The sequence below is a fragment of the Phoca vitulina genome, unplaced genomic scaffold (assembly GCF_004348235.1).
Source record: "Phoca vitulina isolate PV1807 unplaced genomic scaffold, GSC_HSeal_1.0 scaffold10, whole genome shotgun sequence".
NCBI lineage: Eukaryota > Metazoa > Chordata > Mammalia > Carnivora > Phocidae > Phoca > Phoca vitulina.
Genome location: NW_022589713.1, coordinates 30,991,605 through 31,013,843, shown reverse-complemented (window position 1 = coordinate 31,013,843; position 22,239 = coordinate 30,991,605).

Below are 22,239 nucleotides of genomic sequence, written 5' to 3'. Positions count from 1 at the left end.
ACACTCTGCTCGCTCTAACACTTCTCAAAAAGTGTCAAATACAATTACTCATTCAGAATGAATGTTTCCATTTTGGATGCCAGACTATTTTCTTTCTGGTCCTCAGCAACTAGATTTCCCACTTCAGAAATGTTTTCCCAAACTTCTGGATAAAATTAATCACTCTTACCCTTGCACTTCCAGGTAGCTTTTCTGTGTTTCTATTGCTTCATTTGTCACATTGTCACTTATTTGTTCAAATGTCTTTTTCCCCTGGTAGGAGATAGCCCTGTGTCTTATTCACTTTTAGATTCCCAGCACTCAACATAGCTCAATGCAATTTTTTAAACTGAATAATCTCTTCAGTATTGCCTTTATACATAATACATTTTAGCAGGTTCTTGAGAGCAGTTTTGAAATGTCATTCTTCCATATACCCTTACCCTAACCACCCTACTCTGCATGTAGATGTCATTTAAAAAAAAAAATCAAAATTAAGGTTGTTGGAATACACTGAGGGAGGAAGTTGTGATTATATTTACAAATGCACAAATTTTCTTAGAATTAAGTGAAACATCAGGATACCTGATTCAGTGACACCATCAGTGGTGGTCCTATCATCACTCCCAGAGGACTTTAGAGCCTCATTCATGTTAGAAAATTTCATTTGAGGTGATTTCATCAGCCATATTTCAGGAGTGGATTTATTTCCACTTTCAGATTAGCTCCATAATGACTAGATAAAAACTGTATGATTAACTTTTATTTATCTTACAAAAAAGTTTTCAATATTGTTTTTCTTATTACAAATGAATATGGACTTATTTCAGAAAAATTAAAAAAATAGAATCACAAAGGATATAAAAAGCAAGCAAGCATATTCTAATGATCGAGACAGCTGCTACCAACACCTTGGTAGACAGACTTTTTTGAGGGGGTGTATATCCTGCTGCAGTAAATGCTGCCATTTACTAAACACTTACTCCATGCCAAGCTCTCTACATATTTAGCCCAGATTTCAGTTCAGCCCTTTCTGGCTCTTAACGTCTTTGTTCAATTGAACTGAACTCCCCACTCTAGGGCCTAGGACAATTCTACACCTTATTCATTTTTATGAATTTTAGAGAAATTGGTCCTGTGCCTTTGCAAACTATCCCAGTTTTCATCTTCTGTCAGTCCAATTCCACAGTTTTAAAGTGACCCATTTACAATTCTCTCTTAGATGTTTTTGTTTGTCCTAAGTCTTTCTTCAACCAGAGACCACCCAGCCTTTCTCCTTCTGGCCTTTCTCCAGCCCATGATCTCATCCTCTACCCACTTATTTTTATTTTAGGCCTCATCACTCTCCTTCCAAAGTCCTTTCTAGAGATACTCACGGTTTTCTCCTCTTCTTAAGCCTACAACTTATAGATAATCTTTTGTCAATTAAACCTGACCTGTGGGTTTTATTATTTACCACAAATGTATTGATATTTCTTCTAAATAAGAAGAGTAATTAACCAAATAATTCTAGAGGGGAATATTTTTTTTCATATCCTGGAGCATAAAGTGGATAAGTTATGTTTTATAACATATAAGATTCCTAAAGGTAGAAATTACATCCTATTCTCATTTTTACCTGCAGTGTCTAATCAGGGACCGAAATATAGTAGGTAGGCAATAAATATTTTTTAAATAAACAAAATTACCTGAGAGAGTAATTCATCTTATCCTTTATCACAGTTCTCATTTTGGTTGGCATAACAACAGCTTTTGACACTGTTGATGGTTGCCTGCTCAGTAAGGCAATTCCTCCACTTAATTCCCAGAACACTTGCCTCACTGGTTGCTCCTCAGTATCCTTTGCCAGTTTTTATCTCTTACTCAAAACCTTGGAATGCCCCAGGGCTGTGTCCTTGGTTATCTTCTCTCTTCAATTTACACTAAATATATTGGTGATTTCATCCAGTCTCATAGCTGGTGACTCTGATTTTTAGGTACAGTCATAATCTGTCCAACTGCTATCTCAAACCAATGTGCCAAAATTTAACTCTGTGTCTCCCCCAAACCTGTTAACACTATTAACCAGCTTAAGCCAAAAACCTTGTACTTACCCTTGATTTCTCCCTCTCTATATATCCAATACCTTTGGAAAACCTACTGGCTCTAATTTTAAAATATATTCAGCAATCAAAAATTTATCACCACCTCTGCAGCTACCATTCTAAGTTGAGCCACCATTACTTCTCTTCCAATGACTACAACAGCTTCTGACCACTCTGCCTGCTTCTTTCCTTGACACCCCGCACGCTATTCTTACTACATCAACCAGAGTGTTTCTGTTACCTCTTTGCTCAAAACACTTCATAATCTCTAATTCACACAAATAACAATTAAAAAATGAGTTTCTAAAATAATTGGGGGAAATATGAATGCTTATTGGATATTTGGTAACCCAAGATCTTTATTTTTAGGTATAATAATGGCTTTATGATTATGTTTAAGACAATGAGGTCTTTTCTTTTAAAGACATTACTAAATAGTTATAAGTCAAATGATATGATGCCTTGAATCGGCTTTAAAATAATCAGGAATTGAAGATACAGATGAAATAAGAATGGTCTTATATCAATAATTATTTTAACTGGATGATGGGGCTCAACTGTACTATTTTTATATGTGCTTGAAAATTTCTATAATGAAAAGGAAAGAAAAATAATTCTCTAATGAATCTCCTTTTTACTCCTGGTAAAAGCTAAAATCCCTATCTGATTGCACCCCACTCCCATTTTTCTCATTGACTTCATTTCCTCCTGTTCTTTGAATTGCTCTTTCTACTCCAGCCTCTCTGCTGTTCATCAAACATATCAGGTACACTTCTGTCTTAGGACCTGTGCTCTAGATATTTTATCTGTTTATATCTTCCTATGTCTTTTAACTCCTTGGAGTTTTTGCTCAAATATTACCATCTCAATGAGATCTATTTTGACTACCTTATTTAATAATGCAATTTGTCCCCCGCTCCCACCAAACTCCAAACCTCCTTATATGCCTCTCCTTCTTTCTCCATACCATTCATAAATTTTTAATATTCTTTATAATTTGTTTCTTATGTTTATTATTTGTTGAATACCTCCCTCCATTAAGATGTAAATTCCCAAGAGCAATGATCTTTGTTTTTGTTCTCAGACATACAAAATGGCAGGGATTCAACAAATATTTCTAAGTGAATGAATCAGTAGGCTGAAACTGGCAGAACATAATCCAAACCAGAGTGGGCTGTTTCTAAAGCCGATGTTCTCAAATGCTATGCTCTTATAACAAGTCTATAGGTCATGAATTATTATCACTTGTTAAAATTTCTCAAGCTATTGGCCAGTAAACCTCTATAAAATTCTTTATCATCAACTGACTACTAACCAGTATAGTACACTGCATTTCCATATTTCAATATAAAGCTAATTTTAAGGTTTTCTGCAATGCAGTATATGAGCATTGTACCTTTTCTATCATCCCCTTAGTTAGAATGCCCTCCAAAAGCAGCAGTCATGGCCAAACCAGGCTCTCTCTCTTAAAGAGACTGCTGGTATTCCTGGCAATAGAATTTCAATGAATACCAAATACTCTACCTAATGTTCTTGGCTTCAAGGAGGAATCCATTGATTTTGCTTCTTAAAACTCTTGAGTTTGGAATTTGTGTGAGCAATCCTTTCCATCTAGGCATAAGAACACTCTCCATTTAAAGGCATCTGACAATCAGGTAAGTAGAGTCTTGCTACTTCCTCAAATCTGTCTTTACTTCAAACATGCTAAATATGAAACTCACCCACTCTCCACAATTCAAATCACCTACTCATCCCCCTCTGACTTTTTCATTTCTGGGAATGACATCACTGGTCTTACAACCAACAACTGCTTCAAAGGCTCAAGTCACTTTTAATTTTGCTCATCCTCATCAATTCATCAGCTGTCACATCCAATGAAGTCAACTCCAGCAAAGCTTCTTGCATGCATTTTCTTCCTGTCATTTTTTTTTTCTTACTTCCACCCAAGTTAACCAATGCCTATCATTTAGACCTTGGCAATACTCTCCTGCCTGGACTCCCAACACTACATCTGTATCCTACATACTCAGCCAAATAGTTCTCACTAAAGTCAAACTGTGGCTGTGCTACTCTCTTGTTCATAACACATCAGGGTAATGGTCCTTATCATTTAGGGAGTGGCTCAGAAAAATGTGTGTATCTACATTTAAATCAACATTTTATTCCATTTCTGAGATCTGGAGCCCATCCATAGGTTTATCTGCCAGCGAACTACTTGTAAGGACTCTTGTTATAAAGACCCATTTATGTTCACTAAATTGAAAAGTAGCACATCCTTGAGTTCAAGATTTTATACAATTCACCCCCACTAGACACTACCAGCTAGGTTAATCAACTATGATTGCATAATAAATCACTCTAAAGTGCAATGACTTAGAAGAATTTATTTTTCTCACTTACAGATCTGTGAGTCAGGTGGGATAGCTTTGGGGTTTGGTTGGCTTTGGATTGAGGCTGAGCATTGGATCCAGATCCCTCTATGTGTTGCTCATACTCTTTAGAACAGAAACTGTCCTTGGGGCTTTATCTCTTATGTCAGTTTTATTGCATAAGGCAAGCCAAACTGTGTAAGCACATCTAAACCCTCAGCTTGAGTCACATCTGATCATGTTCCATTTGGCAAAGAAAATCCCATGGCTGAATCCCAAGTCCAAGATCTGGGCTGAGAAATATGCTCAGACACAAGATAGAAGGGGAGGTATTTAAACTTTACTTCAGTGTATCACAGCAAACTAATATATTTACTACTCTTTTCAATGTTGATGACTACTGGTAATAAATATGATTTTAACCATGATGATGACTGAATCAATAATTATGGTAATTCCTTACAATATATATGTATATATATTTTATATCATATTATATATTATATATATATATATCATTTTAAGGTGATTTTAGCATGTATCTAGCTAGAACCATTATGTTATTTGTATAGATCACATTATTCAAAGTGATGTTATTTTTCCTCAGATATGTCCCATATTTCTCGTTTTGTTTATTCTGTTTTATTTGCTTAGTATGTTTTCTTTCCATTTTTATTACTTTAAAAACATCAACATTTTATGATCTGTTGCAAATGTCACCTTTTCTTTGAAGTCTATTCTAACTAATGAGATCGACCCACATGTAACTTCACAGCACTTTCAAAAAACTAATTCATGACATTTTGATTCTGACTCAGCTGATTTATGTTCCTTTCCTCAATCTAAGAATGAAGCTCATTGAGGACAGTACACCTGTCATTCTCTTTGTTTCTTCTGCTAGACCTTAGCAACAATGCACGCTACGCATTGTCTGCTTCAGTCAGTTACAGGCAGGATGCTGCTAGGAGTCTCAAGCCCCTTTCCACAGCACCTTCCTTGATTTCTGTGTGACTTTGAAAAAGTCACATAACCTCTCAGTGCCTCATTTGCTCCAGCTGTAAAAATCAGAAGAACAGTGCTTATCGTCAGGCTGTCTAATGATTCAGAGGCATTGTTAAGGATTAATGAGATAGAATAAAGTTCTCTGAGTCCTCTAAAGAAAGGTGTGATAGAGGAACAAATGAGTTATTATTATCTATTAGTTCCACCTTGCATAAAATTCTCCCCAACCCTGAAAATAAATTAGATGATTTTTGCAGAACAATTAACTCTTTCGGTCCATTAGGTAATGCACTAGCACATTAAATTTAGCAATAAGATCTTACATATTCCGTTTACAAAGTGCTTTCATAAATATATTATCTAATTTCACCTTCACAAAAATTTTATGGAATGAGCAGAGCAAGTATTATTATCTAAAATCTACATGGGAGGAAACTGAGGCTCAGGAATATTAAGTGGCTGTGCAAGCTGAACAATTAGTAAATGATAAAGTCAAAACTTGAAATCATTGTTTTGACTCTAAGGTCAGATCCCCTCCCACTTTATCACACAAGAGAAAATATAACTATTAATACAATGTGTAAAAACGTTCTACATTGTCAATAGTACCAGAAATAAAAATAGAAAGAACCTATAAACATTAACTTTTTTCAAAGTTCAACTTTGAAAAGGTAGAATGAATGGATTCAAATAATGTTAGTGGTAAGTTAAAATAGTATTATCAATTCAAAATCCATTAATTCATCTAGCAGATATTTATTGCCTTGCTATGATGTGCTAGGCATGCTGAGGATAATGTGGCTTCTGCCTCTGAGAGCTTACACTCTAGTGGAGGCAAAGAGAGAATAAACATGTAATGAATAAGTAAGTGATTTCATAGAGTGAAAAACTAAGTAATAAAAATCAAAGGGTGTTGGTATAGACAACTATGGAGGTGAGTATTTTAGACATGCTTGTCAGGGAGAATCCCTGAAAAGATCAGATTTGAGCTGCGCTTTGAACAGTGAGGGGTTTGCCATGGGAAGATGCAGGATGATGTCAAGGGATAAAAGAGTGCAATGGTCCAGGGACAGGAAAGAACAATGCCTTGTAAAGAGTGTGAGAGTTCAGGCTGAGAAAAACTAAAAATCAGTCATTTCTTAATGAAAAAAAAAGTGTGTGATTCTATTGATCTGAACCTACACTGAAAAAGAATAAATATCAAGGTCCCAAAACTCTTTTTTATCTTCCTTGCTCATACAGTGTACAATGAAGAAAAATATGAAAATTAGTAATTCCCAATAATAATAATAAAATTATTATTAAAGATTTCAAATGAACTATTAAAAATTGTTTTTGTAAGTTATGGATTTGTAAAAATAAACAATATGGCTCAGATTCTCCCAACAAAGAACATTAGTACCAGGAATTGTAATGTTTTTGACAAAAGAGATAAATTTCTATTTTCTATTCCAATAGGTAGGACATTACCCAAAAAAAAAAAAAAAAAAATTCTCACTAGGACAAAAAGGGACAATAAGATATGTATTTTTTCTTATTTAAAAAAACAAAAACACAGTTTTAACTATTTCATTTTTTTCTATGTCCTTATTTTAATTACATAATTAGACACATTTATACAGAGTAGACCTAAACAATATTTACTCAATATTCTCTCTAAATGGTTTAATAGATTTAACACAAACCTTATTAAAATTCCATCAGCTTTTTAAAGAGCTGATTCTAATTTTATATGGAAATGCAAAGGCCCTAGAATAGCTTCAAGAATCTTTGGGGGCGCCTGGGTGGCTCAGTCGTTAAGCGTCTGCCTTCAGCTCAGGTCATGATCCCAGGGTCCTGGGATCGAGCCCCGCATCGGGCTCCCTGCTCCGCGGGAAGCCTGCTTCTCCCTCTCCCACTCTCCCTGCTTGTGCTCCCTCTCTCGCTGTGTCGCTATCAAATAAGTAAAATCTTAAAAAAAAAAAAAAAAAAAAAGGATCTTTGAAAAAGAATAAGTTGGAGGACATACACTACCTGATTTTAAGACTGCAGTAATGAAAACCATGTATTATTGGTATAAAGATAAACTAATACAACAAGGAACAAAAGTAGGAGTTTAGAAACAGACCTCTACATATAAAGTCAAATGGTTTTCAACAAAGGTGTGAAGTTTATTCAATGGAGAAAGGTAAGTCTTCCCCCCCTTTTTTTCAAATATTGCTATATCAACTGAATATTTAATATGTAAAAAAAAGAACCTTGATCTCTATCTCATTTCATGTACAAAAATTAATTTGAGGGATGCCTGGGTAGCTCAGCCATTAAGCGTCTGCCTTTGGCTCAGGTCATGATCCCAGGGTCCTGGAATTGAACCCCACATTGGGCTCCCTGCTCCACAGGAAGCCTGCTTCTCCCTCTCCCACTCCCCCTGTTTCTGTTCCCTCTCTCACTGTGTCTCTCTGTCAAATAAATAAATAAAATCTTTAAAAAATTAATTTGAGGTGGGTCATAGATCTAAGTTTAAAAACCAAAATTATAAGGAACAAAACACAGGAAACTATTCCTGAAAACTTGGGGTAGAAAAACATTACCTGACAGGGCATAAAATGAACTAACTATAAAAGATAAAAATGGGTTTGCTGGTCTTTATCAAGATGAAATATTTATACTATCAGAAAACACTATTATTACAATAAATAAGTAAGCCACAGATTGAAGCACAAAAATTAGCAAAACATATTAACAAAAGCCAAAAAACAGACTCTTAACAATAGAGAACAAACTGATGGTTACCAGAGGGAAGGAGGATAAACAGGTGATGGGAATAAGGAGTGCACTTATAATAAGCACCAGGTATTGAATCACTATATTGTACATCTGAAACTAATATTACATTGTGTGTTAACTGGAATTTAAGAAAAATTAAAAAATAAATAAATAAAAGCATATGGGAATGGGGTGCCTGGGTGGCTCAGGGTCCTGGGATTGAGCCCCACATCAGGCTCAATGCTCAGCGAGGAGTCTGCTTCTCTTTCTCCCTCTAACCCTCCCCCTGTTCCTGTGCCCTCTCTCTTTCTCTAGATCAGATAAATAAAATCTTAAAAAAATAAAATAAAATAAAGCATATGGTAATTAAAAAAAGAATGGTGTCAGGATATATAACAAATTCCTTCAAATCAGTAATAAGAAAACAACTCAACATATAATAGGTAAAAGACTTGGACACTTCATGAAAAAAGATATACAATAAATATATGAAATGATGATCAAAATCTGGAGACATTAGGGAAATAAAAATTAAAACCACAATTGAATAAACATTACATACATACTTGGGAGGCTTCAATTCAAAAAACCGACAATATCTCATATTGTTGAGCCAATGAAATTCTCATACCTTGCTGGGGTTGCACCTTTGATGATATATTTAGAAGTCTCATGTAAAAAATTTATCGAAAAAAGCAAATATATATCTTCACACAGAAGTACACAACAATATTCATAGAAGGCTTTTTTGGGTAATAACTCCAAATGAAAAACAATCCTGATACCAATCAATAGAATAAAGAAATTGTGATATATTCATACAAGAGACTAGTACTCTGTATGAAAAAAAGTGGCTTGGATAAATCTCAGGAATATTACACTAAGCAAAAGAAATGACATACAAATTACACGCCATTGGTTTCACTGTACGATATAAAGAATAAAAACTAATCTATGGGGATAGACATCAAATAGGTTAAAGAGGATAACTGGTGAGAGGTCCCATTTAATTTAATGAGACAGCAATGTTGTATTTTTATTTGGGGTAGGTGGTGGTAACATGACTACGTTGAATTGTGTAATTTCAAAGAATTACACCTCTGTGCATTTTGTTCTGTGCATCTCGTAGTATGATAATTGTGTCTCAGTAAATTAATTTTGATTAAAACATATGTTACTTCCTTTCAACATTCTTAAAAAAGAGACATTGCTTCTTTGGGTTCTTCCATGGGAACCACTGAGGATAGAGAGGAGAAAATTCAGGCGGATTAATGAGGCTGACAGAGTCAAATTATGTAGGTATTTGCTTATAAAAATTGTACCAGAAAGAGTTTGAGATTCAGTTAAGTGTTCAGGATTGAGTTTGATTCAAAAGTTAAAAGACTTCTACTTGTATTTTTTTCATACAAAAATGTCCCTAAATAAGGCAACCAGTTCATATATTACTCATCAGAAAAGAAAACAAGCTATTTTAATGCTGGAAAAGGAATTGGATTTATTGGACCAAATGGAGTAAGTCTCAGCTGCTTTTGCTGACTCAATACACATTCAAAGGACCTCCAAGGATTATTATGACCATGCAAAATTTTCACATTATATACTGATTCTGAACGTACCCTTAGAATATAGTTCCACTGTAGTGAAAACTAAATAATTTCAACAACAAATTCGAGACTGTACATGGGGTAAAAAAGATGGGTTATTAGAGAGCAGCTGTCCATCCATTTTATGTGCCCTAATTCATCTTCTCTAGATGTACTGACACGGGCGCTTATTGACTTTCAATTAGTTAGTTAATCAATCAGGTGAAATGGCAACTTTAATATGTGTGAGTTCCTAGTCCAGGATCATCCCCAGACCAGATTTCTCTACCCTGTAGCTAGCTTGGAATAAAGTGTAGAGCAAGATGGCAGAGGAGTAGGAGACCTAAATTTCATCTGGTCCCAGGAATTCAGCTAGATAGTTATCAAACCATTCAGAACACCCACAAACTCAGCAGGAGATAGAAGAAAAGAATAGCAGCAATTCTATCAACAGAAAAGTGACCACTTTCTGGAAGGTAGGACATCTGGAGAAATGAATCCAAGGCGATATTTGGGAAAACAGACCACGGGGGTAGGAAGCCTCCGTCAGCCGGCTACCGGCAAGTGATAGAGCAGCAGAGCACAAAATCAGAGCTTTTAGACGTCTTCTCTGCTGAGGGATGTCACTCCAGTGGCTAAGTGGGGAGTGGAACACTTGCTGGGACCGTGTGGTCTCAGGACCCTTGGGGTCACAGAAAGATCGGGGGTGCGTGAGTGCAGAAGAGCTCCCAGGTATCGGAGCGGGGAAGCCGGATGCAAAGATGGAACCGAGGAGTGGGCTCTCAGCTTGGGGTTGCCATAAACTGCAATCTGCAGCATAGTCGGGCCACTGCTCTTCCAGCAGGAACCCAACAAGTGGCAGATCCAGGGAGACTCCTCTTCCTCCCCTGGGAGGAGCGGCATGGGAGCCTGCCGCAGGAATCTGCTGGGTTTGGAGACTCCAAATGAGGTCATGTCCCAGAGATAGAAATGCTCGGTCACAGGCCAGATGAGCAAAGAGTGTGGCCGGAGACCAGGGAGACAGGAGTGATTGACTGCTTTTCTCTGAGGGCTCACTGAGAAGTGGGGCCCTGAGCTCTTGTCTCCTCTGGGACCAGAGATTGGGAGGCTGCCATTTCATTCTTGTCCTCCAGAGCTGTACAGAAAGCTTTCAGGGAACAAAAGCTACCAAGAGCAAACCCAAGCAGTTTACTTATCCTGGCCCCTGGCAAGGGCGGTGAAATTCCGCCTCAGGCAAAGACATTGGGGAATCACTGCAACAAATTCCACCTCAGGCAAAGACATTTGAGAATCACTGCAACACTGAGAGTCCCTCCCCCAGAAGATCAGCAAGAACATCCAGTCAAGACCAAGTTTACTGACCAATGAGAATGGCAAAACCCCAGCGCTAGGGGAACACAACACACAGAATTCATGGCTTTTTCCCCATGATTCTTTAGTCTTTTAAAGTTAATTTTTATTTTTTTTTCCTCTTTTTTTAGTTGAACTTTTCTTTCCTTTTTCAACTAATATCTTATCAATTCCTTTTTTAAAATCGTTTTTAATTTTCATTTTTACAGTCATATTCTACCCCTTCATTGTATTTAACCTTATTTTCTATGTATATGTTTTTCTTTAAAATTTTGGGATACAGGTTCTTCTAACAGACCAAAATATACCCTAAATCTAGTGTATGACTTTGTCCTAGTCTCCCACCTGATCACATTCTTTTTCAATTTTTTTCATTTTTTTTCTACCAACTTATCAATTCCTTTATTAAAATCTTTTTTTAATTTTCATCTTTACAGTCATATCCCATCCCTTCATCGTATTTACCCTTATTTTTGTGTATATATATATATGTTTTTCTCTCTTTAAAATTTTGGGAAGCAATTTCTTCTAACAGACCAAAATACACCCAAAGTCTAGTATGTGGGTCTGTTCTATTCACCAGCCTGATTACATTCATTTTTTTTTTCTCTCCTTTCTTTCCCCCTGGTTTCAGGTCACTTCTGATTTGTTTAGTGTATATTTTTCCGGGGTCATTGTTACCCTTTTAGCATTTTGTTCTCTCATTCATCTATTCTTCTCTGCACAAAATGGAAGAACTCACCTCAAAAAAAAAGAACAAGAGGCAGTACCGACTGCCAAGGACCTAACCAATATGGACATTAGTAAGATGTTGGAACTAGAGTTCAGAATAACGATTATAAAGATACTAGCTGGGCTTGAAAAAAACCATTGAAGATACTAGAGAATCCCTTTCTGGAGAAATGTACTAAAATCTAAACAAGTCGAAATCAAAAAGGCTATTAATGAGGTGCAATCAAAAATGGAGGCTCTAACTGCCAGGATAAATGAGGTAGAAGAGAGAATTAGTGATACAGAAGAACAAATGATGGAGAATAAAGAAGCTGAGAAAAAGAGAGGTAAGCAACTACTGGATCAGGAGGGGAGAATTGGAGAGAAGTGATACCATAAGATGAAACAATAATAGAATAATTGGATCCCAGAAGAAGAAGAAACAGAGAGGGAGGCAGAAGGTATATTAGAGCAAATTATAGCAGAGAACTTCCCTAATTTGGGGAAGGAAACAGACATCAAAATCCAGGAGGTACAGAGAACCCCCGTCAAAATCAGTAAAAATAGGTCAATATCCCAACATCCAATAGTAAAACTCACAAGTCTCAGAGACAAAGAGAAAATCCTAAAAGCAGCTCGGGACAAGAGGTCTGTAACCTACATTGGTAGAAACATTAAATTGGCAGCAGACCTATCCACAGAGAACTGGCAGGTCAGAAAGGACTGGAATAATATATTCAGAGTACTAAATGAGAAAAATATGCATCCAAGAATACTATATCCAGCTAGGCTGTCATTGAAAATAGGAGATGAAAAGCTTCCAGGACAAACAAAAACTAAAAGAATTTGTGGATACAAAACCAGCCCTACAAGAAATATTGAAAGGGGTCCTCTAAGCAAAGAGAGAGCCTAAATGTAACACAGACCAGAAAGGAACACAGACAATATACAGTAACAGTCACCTTACAGGCAATACAATGGCACTAAATTCCTATCTTTCAATAGTTACCCTGAATGTAAATGGGCTAAATGCCCCAATCAAAAGACACAGGCTATCAGATTGGGTTAAAAAAACAAGACCCATCGATATGCTGTCTGCAAGAGACTCATTTTAGGTCCAAACCTCCAGATTTAAAATGAGGGGGTGGAAAACCATTTACCATGCTAATGGACATCAAAAGAAAGCTGGGGTGACAATCCTTATATCAGACAAATTAGATTTTAAACCAAAGACTATAATAAGAAATGAGGAAGTACACTACATCATACTCAAAGGGTCTATCCAACAGGAAGATCTAACAATTGTAAATATCTATGCCCCTGACATGGGAGCAGCCAATTATATAAGCCAATTAATAACAAAATCAAAGAAACACATCGAAAACAATACAATAAACAGTAGGGGACTATAACACCCCACTGACTGAAATGGACAGATCTAAGCAAAAGATCAACAAGGAAATAAAGGCTTTAAATGACACACTGGACCCGATGGACTTCACAGATACATTCAGAACATTCCATCCCAAAGCAACAGGATACACATTCTTCTCTAGTGCCCATGGAATATTCTCCAGAATAGATCACATCCTGGGTCACAAATCAGGTCTCAACTGGTACCAAAAGATTGGGATCATTCCCTGCATATTTTTGGACCACAATGCTTTGAAAGTAGAACTCAGTCAAAAGAGGGAAGTCGGAAAGAACTCAAATACATGGAGGCTAAAGAGCATCCTACTAAAGAATGAATGGGACAACCAGGAAATTAAAGGATAATTTTAAAAATTCATGGAAACAACTGGAAATGACAACACAACTGTTCAAAATACTTGGGATACAGCAAAGGCCATCCTAAGAGAAAGTTCATAGCAATACAAGCCTTTCTCAAGAAATAGGAAAAGTCTCAAATACACAACCCTACACCTAAAGGAGCTGGAGAAAGAACAGCAAATAAAGCCTAAACCCAGCAGGAGAAGAGAAATAATAAAGATCAGAGCAGAAATCAATAAAATAGAAACCAAAAGAACAGTACAACAGATCAACGAAACTAGGTAGGAACTGGCTCTTTGAAAGAATTACTAAGATTGATAAACCTGGGGTGCCTGGGTGGCTCAGTCGTTAGGCATCTGCCTTCAGCTCAGGTCATGATCCCAGGGTCCTGGGATCCAGCCCCGCATTAGGCTCCCTGCTCGGCAGGAAGCCTGCTTCTCCCTCTCCCACTCCCCTGCTTGTGTTCCCTCTCTTGCTGTTGTCTCTCTCTGTCAAATAAATAAATAAAATCTTTAAAAAATAAAAAAAAATAAGATTGATAAACCCCCGGTCAGACTTATCAAAAAGAAAACCCAAATAAGTAAAATCATGAATGAAAGAGGAGAGATCACAACCAACACCAAAGAAATACAAACAATTAAGAACATATTATGAGCAACTATATGTCAGCAAATTAGACAATCTGGAAGAAATGGATGCATTCCTAGAGATGTAGCAACTACCAAAACTGAACCAGAAAGAAATAGAAAACGTGAACAGACCCATAACCACTAAGAAAATTGAAGCAATAATCAAAAATCTCCCAACAAACAAGAGCCTAAGGCCGGATGGCTTCCCAGGGGAATTTTGCCAAACATTTAAAGAAGAATTAATACCTATTCTTCTGAAACTGTTCCAAAAAATAGAAATGGAAGGAAAACTTCCAAACTCATTTTATGAGGACAGCATTACCTTGATCCCAAAACCAGACAAAGACCCCATCAAAAAGGAGAACAAAATATCCTTGATGATCATGGATGCAAAAATTCTCACTAAAATACTAGCCAATGGAGACAAACCAAGAGAGACTATGGACTCTGAGAAATAAACTGAGGGTTTTAGAGGGGAGGGGGGTGGGGGGATGAGTTAGCCCGGTGATGTGTATTAAGGAGGGCATGTATTGAATGGAGCACTGGGTGTTACTGGCAATGAATCATGGAACACTACATCAAAAACTAATGATGTAATGTATGGTGACTAACATAACATACTAAAATAAAATTAAAAAAAAAAAAAAATACTAGCCAATGGGATCCAACAGTACATTAAAAGGATTATTCACCAGGACCAAGTGGGATTTATTCCTGGCCTGCAAAGTTGGTTGAACATCTACAAATCAATCAATGTGATACATTAATAAAAGAAAGAACAAGAACCATATGATCCTCTCAATAGATGAAGAAAAAGCATTTCACAAAGTACAGCATCCTTTCTTGATTAAAACTCTTCACAGTGTAGGGACAGAGGGTACATACCTCAATATCACAAAAGCCATCTATGAAAAACCCACAGCAAATAACATTCTCAATGGGGAAAAATTGAGAGCTTTTCCACTAAGGTCAGGAACACGGCAGGGATGTCCACTATCACCACTGTTATTCAACATAGTACTAGAAGTCCTACCTCAGCAATCAGACAACAAAAAGAAATAAAAGGCATCCGAATCAGCAAAGAAGTGAAACTCTCACTCTTTGCAGATGATATGATACTTTATGTAGAAAACCCAAAAGACTCCACCCCAAAACTGCTAGAATTCATACAGGAATTCAGTAAAGTGGCAGGATATAAAACCAATGCACAGAAATCAGTTGCATTTCTATACACCACCACCAAGACAGAAGAAAGAGAAATTAAGGAGTCGATCCCATTTACAATTGCACCCAAAACCATAAGACACCTAGGAATAAATCTAACCAAAGAGGCAAAGAATCTGTACTCAGAAAACTAGAATACTCGTGAAAGAAATTTGGAAGACCCAAAGAAATGGAAAAACATTCTATGCTCATGGACTGGAAGAACAAATGTGAAAATGTCTATGCTACATGAACAATCTACACATTTAATGCCATCCCTATCAAAATACCATCCACTTTTTTGAAAGAAATGGAACAAATAATCCTAAAATTTCTACGGAACCAGAAAAGACCCCAAAAAGCCAGAGGAATGTGGAAAAAGAAAAGCAAAGCTGGTGGCATCACAATTCCAGACTTCAAGCTCTATTACAAAGCTGTCATCATCAAGACAGTATGGTACTGGCACAAAAACAGACACATAGATCAATGGAACAGAATAGAGAGCCCAGAAATGGACCCTCAACTCAATGGTCAACTAATCTTTGATAAAGCAGGAAAGAATGTCCAATGGAAAAAAGACAGTCTCTTCAAAAAATGGTGTTGGGAAAATTGGACAACCGCATGCAGAAGAATGAAACTGGACCATTTCCTTACACCACACACAAAATAGACTCAAAATGGATGAAAGACCTAAATGTGAGACAGGAATCCACCAAAATCTTTGAGAACACAGGCGGCAACGTCTTCGACCTCAGCTGAAGCAACTTCTTCCTGGAAACATCACCAAAGGCAAGGGAAACAAGGGCAAAATGAACTATTGGGACTTCATCAAAATAAAAAGCTTTTGCACAGCAAAGGAAACATTCAACAAAGCCAAAAGACAACTGACAGAATGGGAGAAGATATTTGCAAATGACATATCAGATAAAGGGCTAGTATCCAAAATCTATTCAAACTCAACACCCAAAGAACAAATAATTCAGTCAAGAATTGGCAGAAGACATCCAAATGGCCAACAGACACATGAAAAAGTGCTCAATGTCACTTGGCATCAGGGAAATCCAAATCAATATCTCAATGAGATACCACCTTACACCAGTCAGAATGGCTAAAATTAACAAGTCAGAAAATGACAGATGTTGGCGAGAATGTGGAGAAAGGGGAACCCTCCTACACTGTTGGTGGGAATGCAAACTGGTGCAGGCACTCTGGAAAACAGTATGGAGATTCCACAAAAAGTTGAAAATAGAGCTACCCTATGACCCAGCAATTACAGTACTACGTATTTACCCCAAAGATGCAAATGTAGTGATCCGAAGGGGCACCTGTACCCCAATGTTTATAGCAGCAATGTCCACAATAGCCAAACTATGGAAACAGCCTAGATGTCCATCAACAGACGAATGGATAAAGAAGATATGGCATATATATACAATGGAATATTATGCAGCCATCAAAAAAATGAAATATTGCCATTTGCAACAACGTGGATGGAACTAGAGGGTATTATGCTGAGCGAAATAAGTCAATCAGAGAAAGACAAGTATCATATGATCTCACTGATATGAGGAATTAGAGAAATGAGACAAAGGATCATAGGGGAAGGGAGGGAAAAATGAAACAAGATGAAACCAGAGAGGGAGACAAACCATAAGAGATTCTTAATCTCAGGGAACAAACTGAGGGTTGATGGAGTGGAAGGGGGTGAGAGGGATAGGGTGGCTGGGTGATAGACATTGGGGAGGGTATGTACTATGGTGAGTGCTGTGAATTGTGTAAGACTGATGAATCACAGACCTGTACCCCTGAAACAAATAATACATTGTATGTTCATTAAAAAAAAAGAAAGAAAGCACAGAAATGGTGTGAATTAGGGTATCTAATGGCATGGTTCCTGGTAATACCCAGTTTTGAAATCACCAGTTGGCCCTACCCCCATTCCCAAAGTATTAGATTCTTTAGCTTCTCTTTAGATTCTCTTCAGGTTCCCATTAGACATGGGATTTACCTCTCCACACTTGTCTCTATAGTCTAATCAAAATTCTCAATCTCTCTACAGATTTGTCTCTTACATAACAGATAAAATAACAACCTGTATGTAGAATAGTGCTTTACAAACTTTAATGCATAATCATTAGCTGGGATCTTGTTAAAATGACAATTCAGATTCAGCAATTCAAGGGTAGAGTCTGAGATTCTGCATTTCTAATGAGCTCCCAGTTAGTTCATTGACTAACACTGAGAGGTTGTTGATTCCCACTGCTACAACCTCTCAAATGCACACAGACATTCATCTATTCTTACTCATAACCTGCCTCCCTGTAGTCCTAGAATAGTCATCTCAGTAACATTTCACATGCCACTCTCACCATGCCACCTGTGTATTTTATATCTTGGTATCTTCAATGACCATAGATAATTGGAGCTCAATAAATATTTAAGTAAATCCCAAAATGAAATGAAATAATGAATGGAAGAATTTTTGTGGGATTCTGCCAACATCTTAATGAAAAAAAAAAATGTTTGAAAGTTTCTAGGACAATTACAAACACACATATTCATATACAGGTACACACACATTGTTTTGGGGATAGACAGATTCAAAAATTGCAGAAAGTTAAACAGAAGTTGACAGTTCTCAGAAAAGACCTCCCCCTACATTGTAAAATCATCTGTTTTGCCTGTATTTTATTTCTTAAACTTGATAATGAAGCTTTATCACAGAATAGAAGGGACAAGTACGATAGATTAACTGTGGTAAAAGGCTGAGGGGAAAATAAGTACCTTAGTCTCAAAATCAGCAAACTATCTTTTGCCTCCATTTTATTGACGCTGGCAGAGTATTTTATTCAGTTTTATTACAGAAAGACTTCCATGGTCTACAAAAATAGCTGAATCTGGGAATTTGTTATCTTTCTGTCTTTGATATGTTTCATGGAAAAAATGATTTCTTTCCCTCAGAGAAAAATAATAAAAGAAGTTTTACACATCAACTTTTCACAATGCAAAGATGCTTCCATCTTTACAGAATGGCTAGATGAACAATTAAATCCTCTACTTCCCAAACCAAAACATCATCACAGGCAGATATACATTTATTCCAAGAAAATTTTGTAAGCCCACATTTTGTACTTTTTTTTTTTTTTTAAGATTTTATTTATTTATTTGACAGAGAGAGACACAGCAAGAGAGGGAACACCAGCAGGGGGAGTGGGAGAGGGAGAAGCAGGCTTCCCGCAGAGCAGGGAGCCCGATGCGGGGCTCAATCCCAGGACCCTGGGATCATGACCTGAGCCGAAGGCAGACGCTTAACGACTGAGCCACCCAGGCGCCCCCACATTTTGTACTTTTGAAGAGTTTTTGTGTTTGTATTAGAAGTGCTGGATAGTCCAGTATGAAATATATCACACATTCATATAAAAGAATCATTTTTTTTTCCTCACATAAATTTGGGATTTTGGAATTGTCCTCATGAGTATTTGTGGAAGTTATAAGGGGTCTCATACACAGCACTTTAGAAAATTATGGGAAGTTAGAGCTGGAAGGAGCCATGAATATACTCATAATTAAAGCCATCATTGTACTTCCAGATGGGGAACTGATGTCCAAAAAGGTTAAGCAGCCAATTAGAAGATACCAAAAAAGAGCTGGTATGAGATTTCTGGAATTTTATATCAACAAATGAACTAAGTGAATCCATTTCTGGTCACTCACCTGGTCTTCATTACATTACCCCTGTGGCACATTCCTTATATGATATGTGAATATAGGCATTCTTTCTCTGTGGCTTTTGTTTTTTAAGTTATAAATATTAGTAAGAATACAAGCAAGTCTATTCTTGCTTAAATGCCTTTTATTCTCTCTTTCAAATTATGACAGACCCATAGGAAAAGGACTGAATTCATGCTCTACTTGAAGCTTGATGCTGGGTCTTACTAACTGTGCATCTGGATTTGACATCATTTTCACACCATATTATCACCCATTTCTCTTATCCCAATCATTTAGAACTGCACTGGCACAAAATAAATCAAGTTCATACAGTGTCTTTGGGCTGTGAAGATTATTCTTCCCTGTATGTCCACTCTTGGTACCTTCCCAGAGAAAAATCCTTGAACCTTTATTAAGGTCCTGGGATAGGAGTCATTTGAGAGACTTTTCCTCTTTTAAAATTATGGGGAAAAAAATCAATTTGGTGCCTCAAGTTTGTTTCAAGAGAGTATAATTAACACACAATATTAGGTTTCAGGTGTACAACATATTGATTTGACAACTCCACACTTTACTCAATGCTCACCACAGTAAATGTAGTCAGCATAAAACATTATTACAATGTTATTGACTGTATTCCTTTTGCTGTAGTTTTCATACCTGTAACTAACTTATTTTGTAACTGAAACTTTACACCAGTTAACCACTTTATTTTGTCCATCCCCCACTCACCTCTCCTCTGGCAACCACTGGCGTGTTCTCTGTATTTAAGAGTCTCTTCATTTTTGGTTTTTAGATCCACATATAAATGAAATCATATGGTGTTTGTCTTTCTCCATCAGACTTATTTCACTTAGCATAATACATTCCAGGTTCATCCATGTTGTTGCAAATGGCAAGATCTCATTTCTTTTTTAAGATTTTATTTAAATTCAATTTAGTTAGCATATATTGTATTATTAGTTTCAGGGATAGAATTTAGTGATTCATCCCTTGCCTATAACACCCAGTGCTCATTACAAGTGCCCTCCTTAAAGCCCATCACCCATTTACCCCATTCCCCGACCTACCTCCCCTCCAGCAATCCTCAGTTTGTTCCCTATAGTTAAGAGTCTCTTATGGTTTGTCTCCCTGTTTTTATCTTATTTTTCCTTCCCTTTCCCTATGTGACCTCAGCCACAGCAACACTTTACTAGACATGTCTCCAGAGGCAAGGGAAACAAAAGCGAAAATGAACTATTGGAACTTCATCAAGATTAAAATCTTCTGCATAGCAAAGGAAACAATCAAACAAACTAAAAAGCAACCTATAGAATGGAAGAAGTTATTTGCAGATGACATATTGGATAAAGGGCTAGTATCCAAAATCAAAAAAGAACTTGTCAAACTCAACACCCCCCAAAAAAAAATCCAGTTAAGAAATGGGCAGAAGACATGAACAGACATTTCTCCAGAGAAGACATACAAATAGCTAACAGACACATGAAAAAGATCTCATTCTTTTTTATGGCTGAGTAATATTTCATTGTGTGCATATATAAGTTCTTCATTCATTAATGGACACTAAGGTTACTCCTATATCTCAGCTATTATAAATAATGCTACAATAGACATAGAAGTACATACATCTTTTCAAATTAGTGTTTTCAGGGCACCTGGGTGGCTCAGCCGTTAAGCATCTGCCTTTGGCTCAGGTCATGATCTCAGGGTCCTGGGATCAAGTCCCACATCGGGCTCCCTGCTCAGCAGGAAGCCTGCTTCTCCCTCTCCCACTCCCCCTGCTTGTGTTCCCTCTTTTCCTGTGTATCTCTCTGTCAAAAAAAAAAAAAAAAATCGTGTTTTCAATTTCTTTGGGTAAATACCCAACAGTGGAATTACTGGGTCATATGGTATTTCCATTTTTAATATTTTGAAGGAACTTCCATACTATTTCCTACAGCGGTTTCACCAATTTACATTTCTACCAGAAGTGCAGAAGAGCTCCCTTTTCTCCACATTCTCAGCAACACTTATTTCTTATCTTTTGAAACTAGCCATCTGACAAGTATAGGTGATACTTCATTGTGGTTTTAATTTGCATTTCCCTGATGATGAGTGATGCTGAGCATCCTTTCATGTGTCTATTAGCCATGCATAGGTCTTCTTTGGAAATTAATGTTGTTAAAATGTCCATATAACCCAAAGCAATCTACAGATTCAGTGAAACCTCTACCAGAATTCCAATGGTATTTTTTACAAAACTAGAACAAATAATTCTAAAATTTGAGCCAAAATAGCCAAATCAATCTTGAGAAAGAAGAATAAAGGTGGAAGTAACACAATCCCAGGCTTTTAGATATACCACAAAGCTACAGTAATCAAAACAGTATGGTACAGGCACAAAAACAGACACATAGATTAAGAGAATAGAATAGAGAGCCCAGAAATAAACTCACATCTATACGGTCAATTAACCTACAACAAAGGAGGCTATATATAATGGGGGAAAAGACAGTCTTCAATAAATGGTGCTGGGAAAACTGGACAGCCACATGCAAAAAAAAAAAAAAAAAAAATGAAACTGGACCACTTTCTGACACCATACATAAAAGTATACTCAAACTGGGTTAAAGATCTAAATGTGAGACCTAAAACCACAAAAAATCCTAGAAGAAAACAAAGACAATGATCTCCTGGACACCAGTCTTAGCAACATATTTATGGATATGACTCCTCAGGCAAAGGAAACAAAACAAAATAAACTATTGGGCCTACACCAAAATGAAAAGCTTTTTCACAGGACAGGAAACCAACAAAAAACTAAAAAAACAACCCAGCAAATGGAAGATACTTGCAAATGATATATCTGATAAGGGGTTAATAGCCAAAATACACAAAGAACTTATACGACTCAACACAAAAAAAAAAAAAAAAAAAAAAAATCTGATAAAAAATGGGCAGAGGACCTGAATAGACATTCTTCACAAAGAAGACATATAAACATCCATCAAAAAGTATATTTAATACACATTTACAGAGATTTCAAAGATCCCCTTTTCCAAAACATGTGGTAGAATGGCTTCTTTTATTAGTCACATGTTTTTTTTTTTAAACTAAGCTCTGC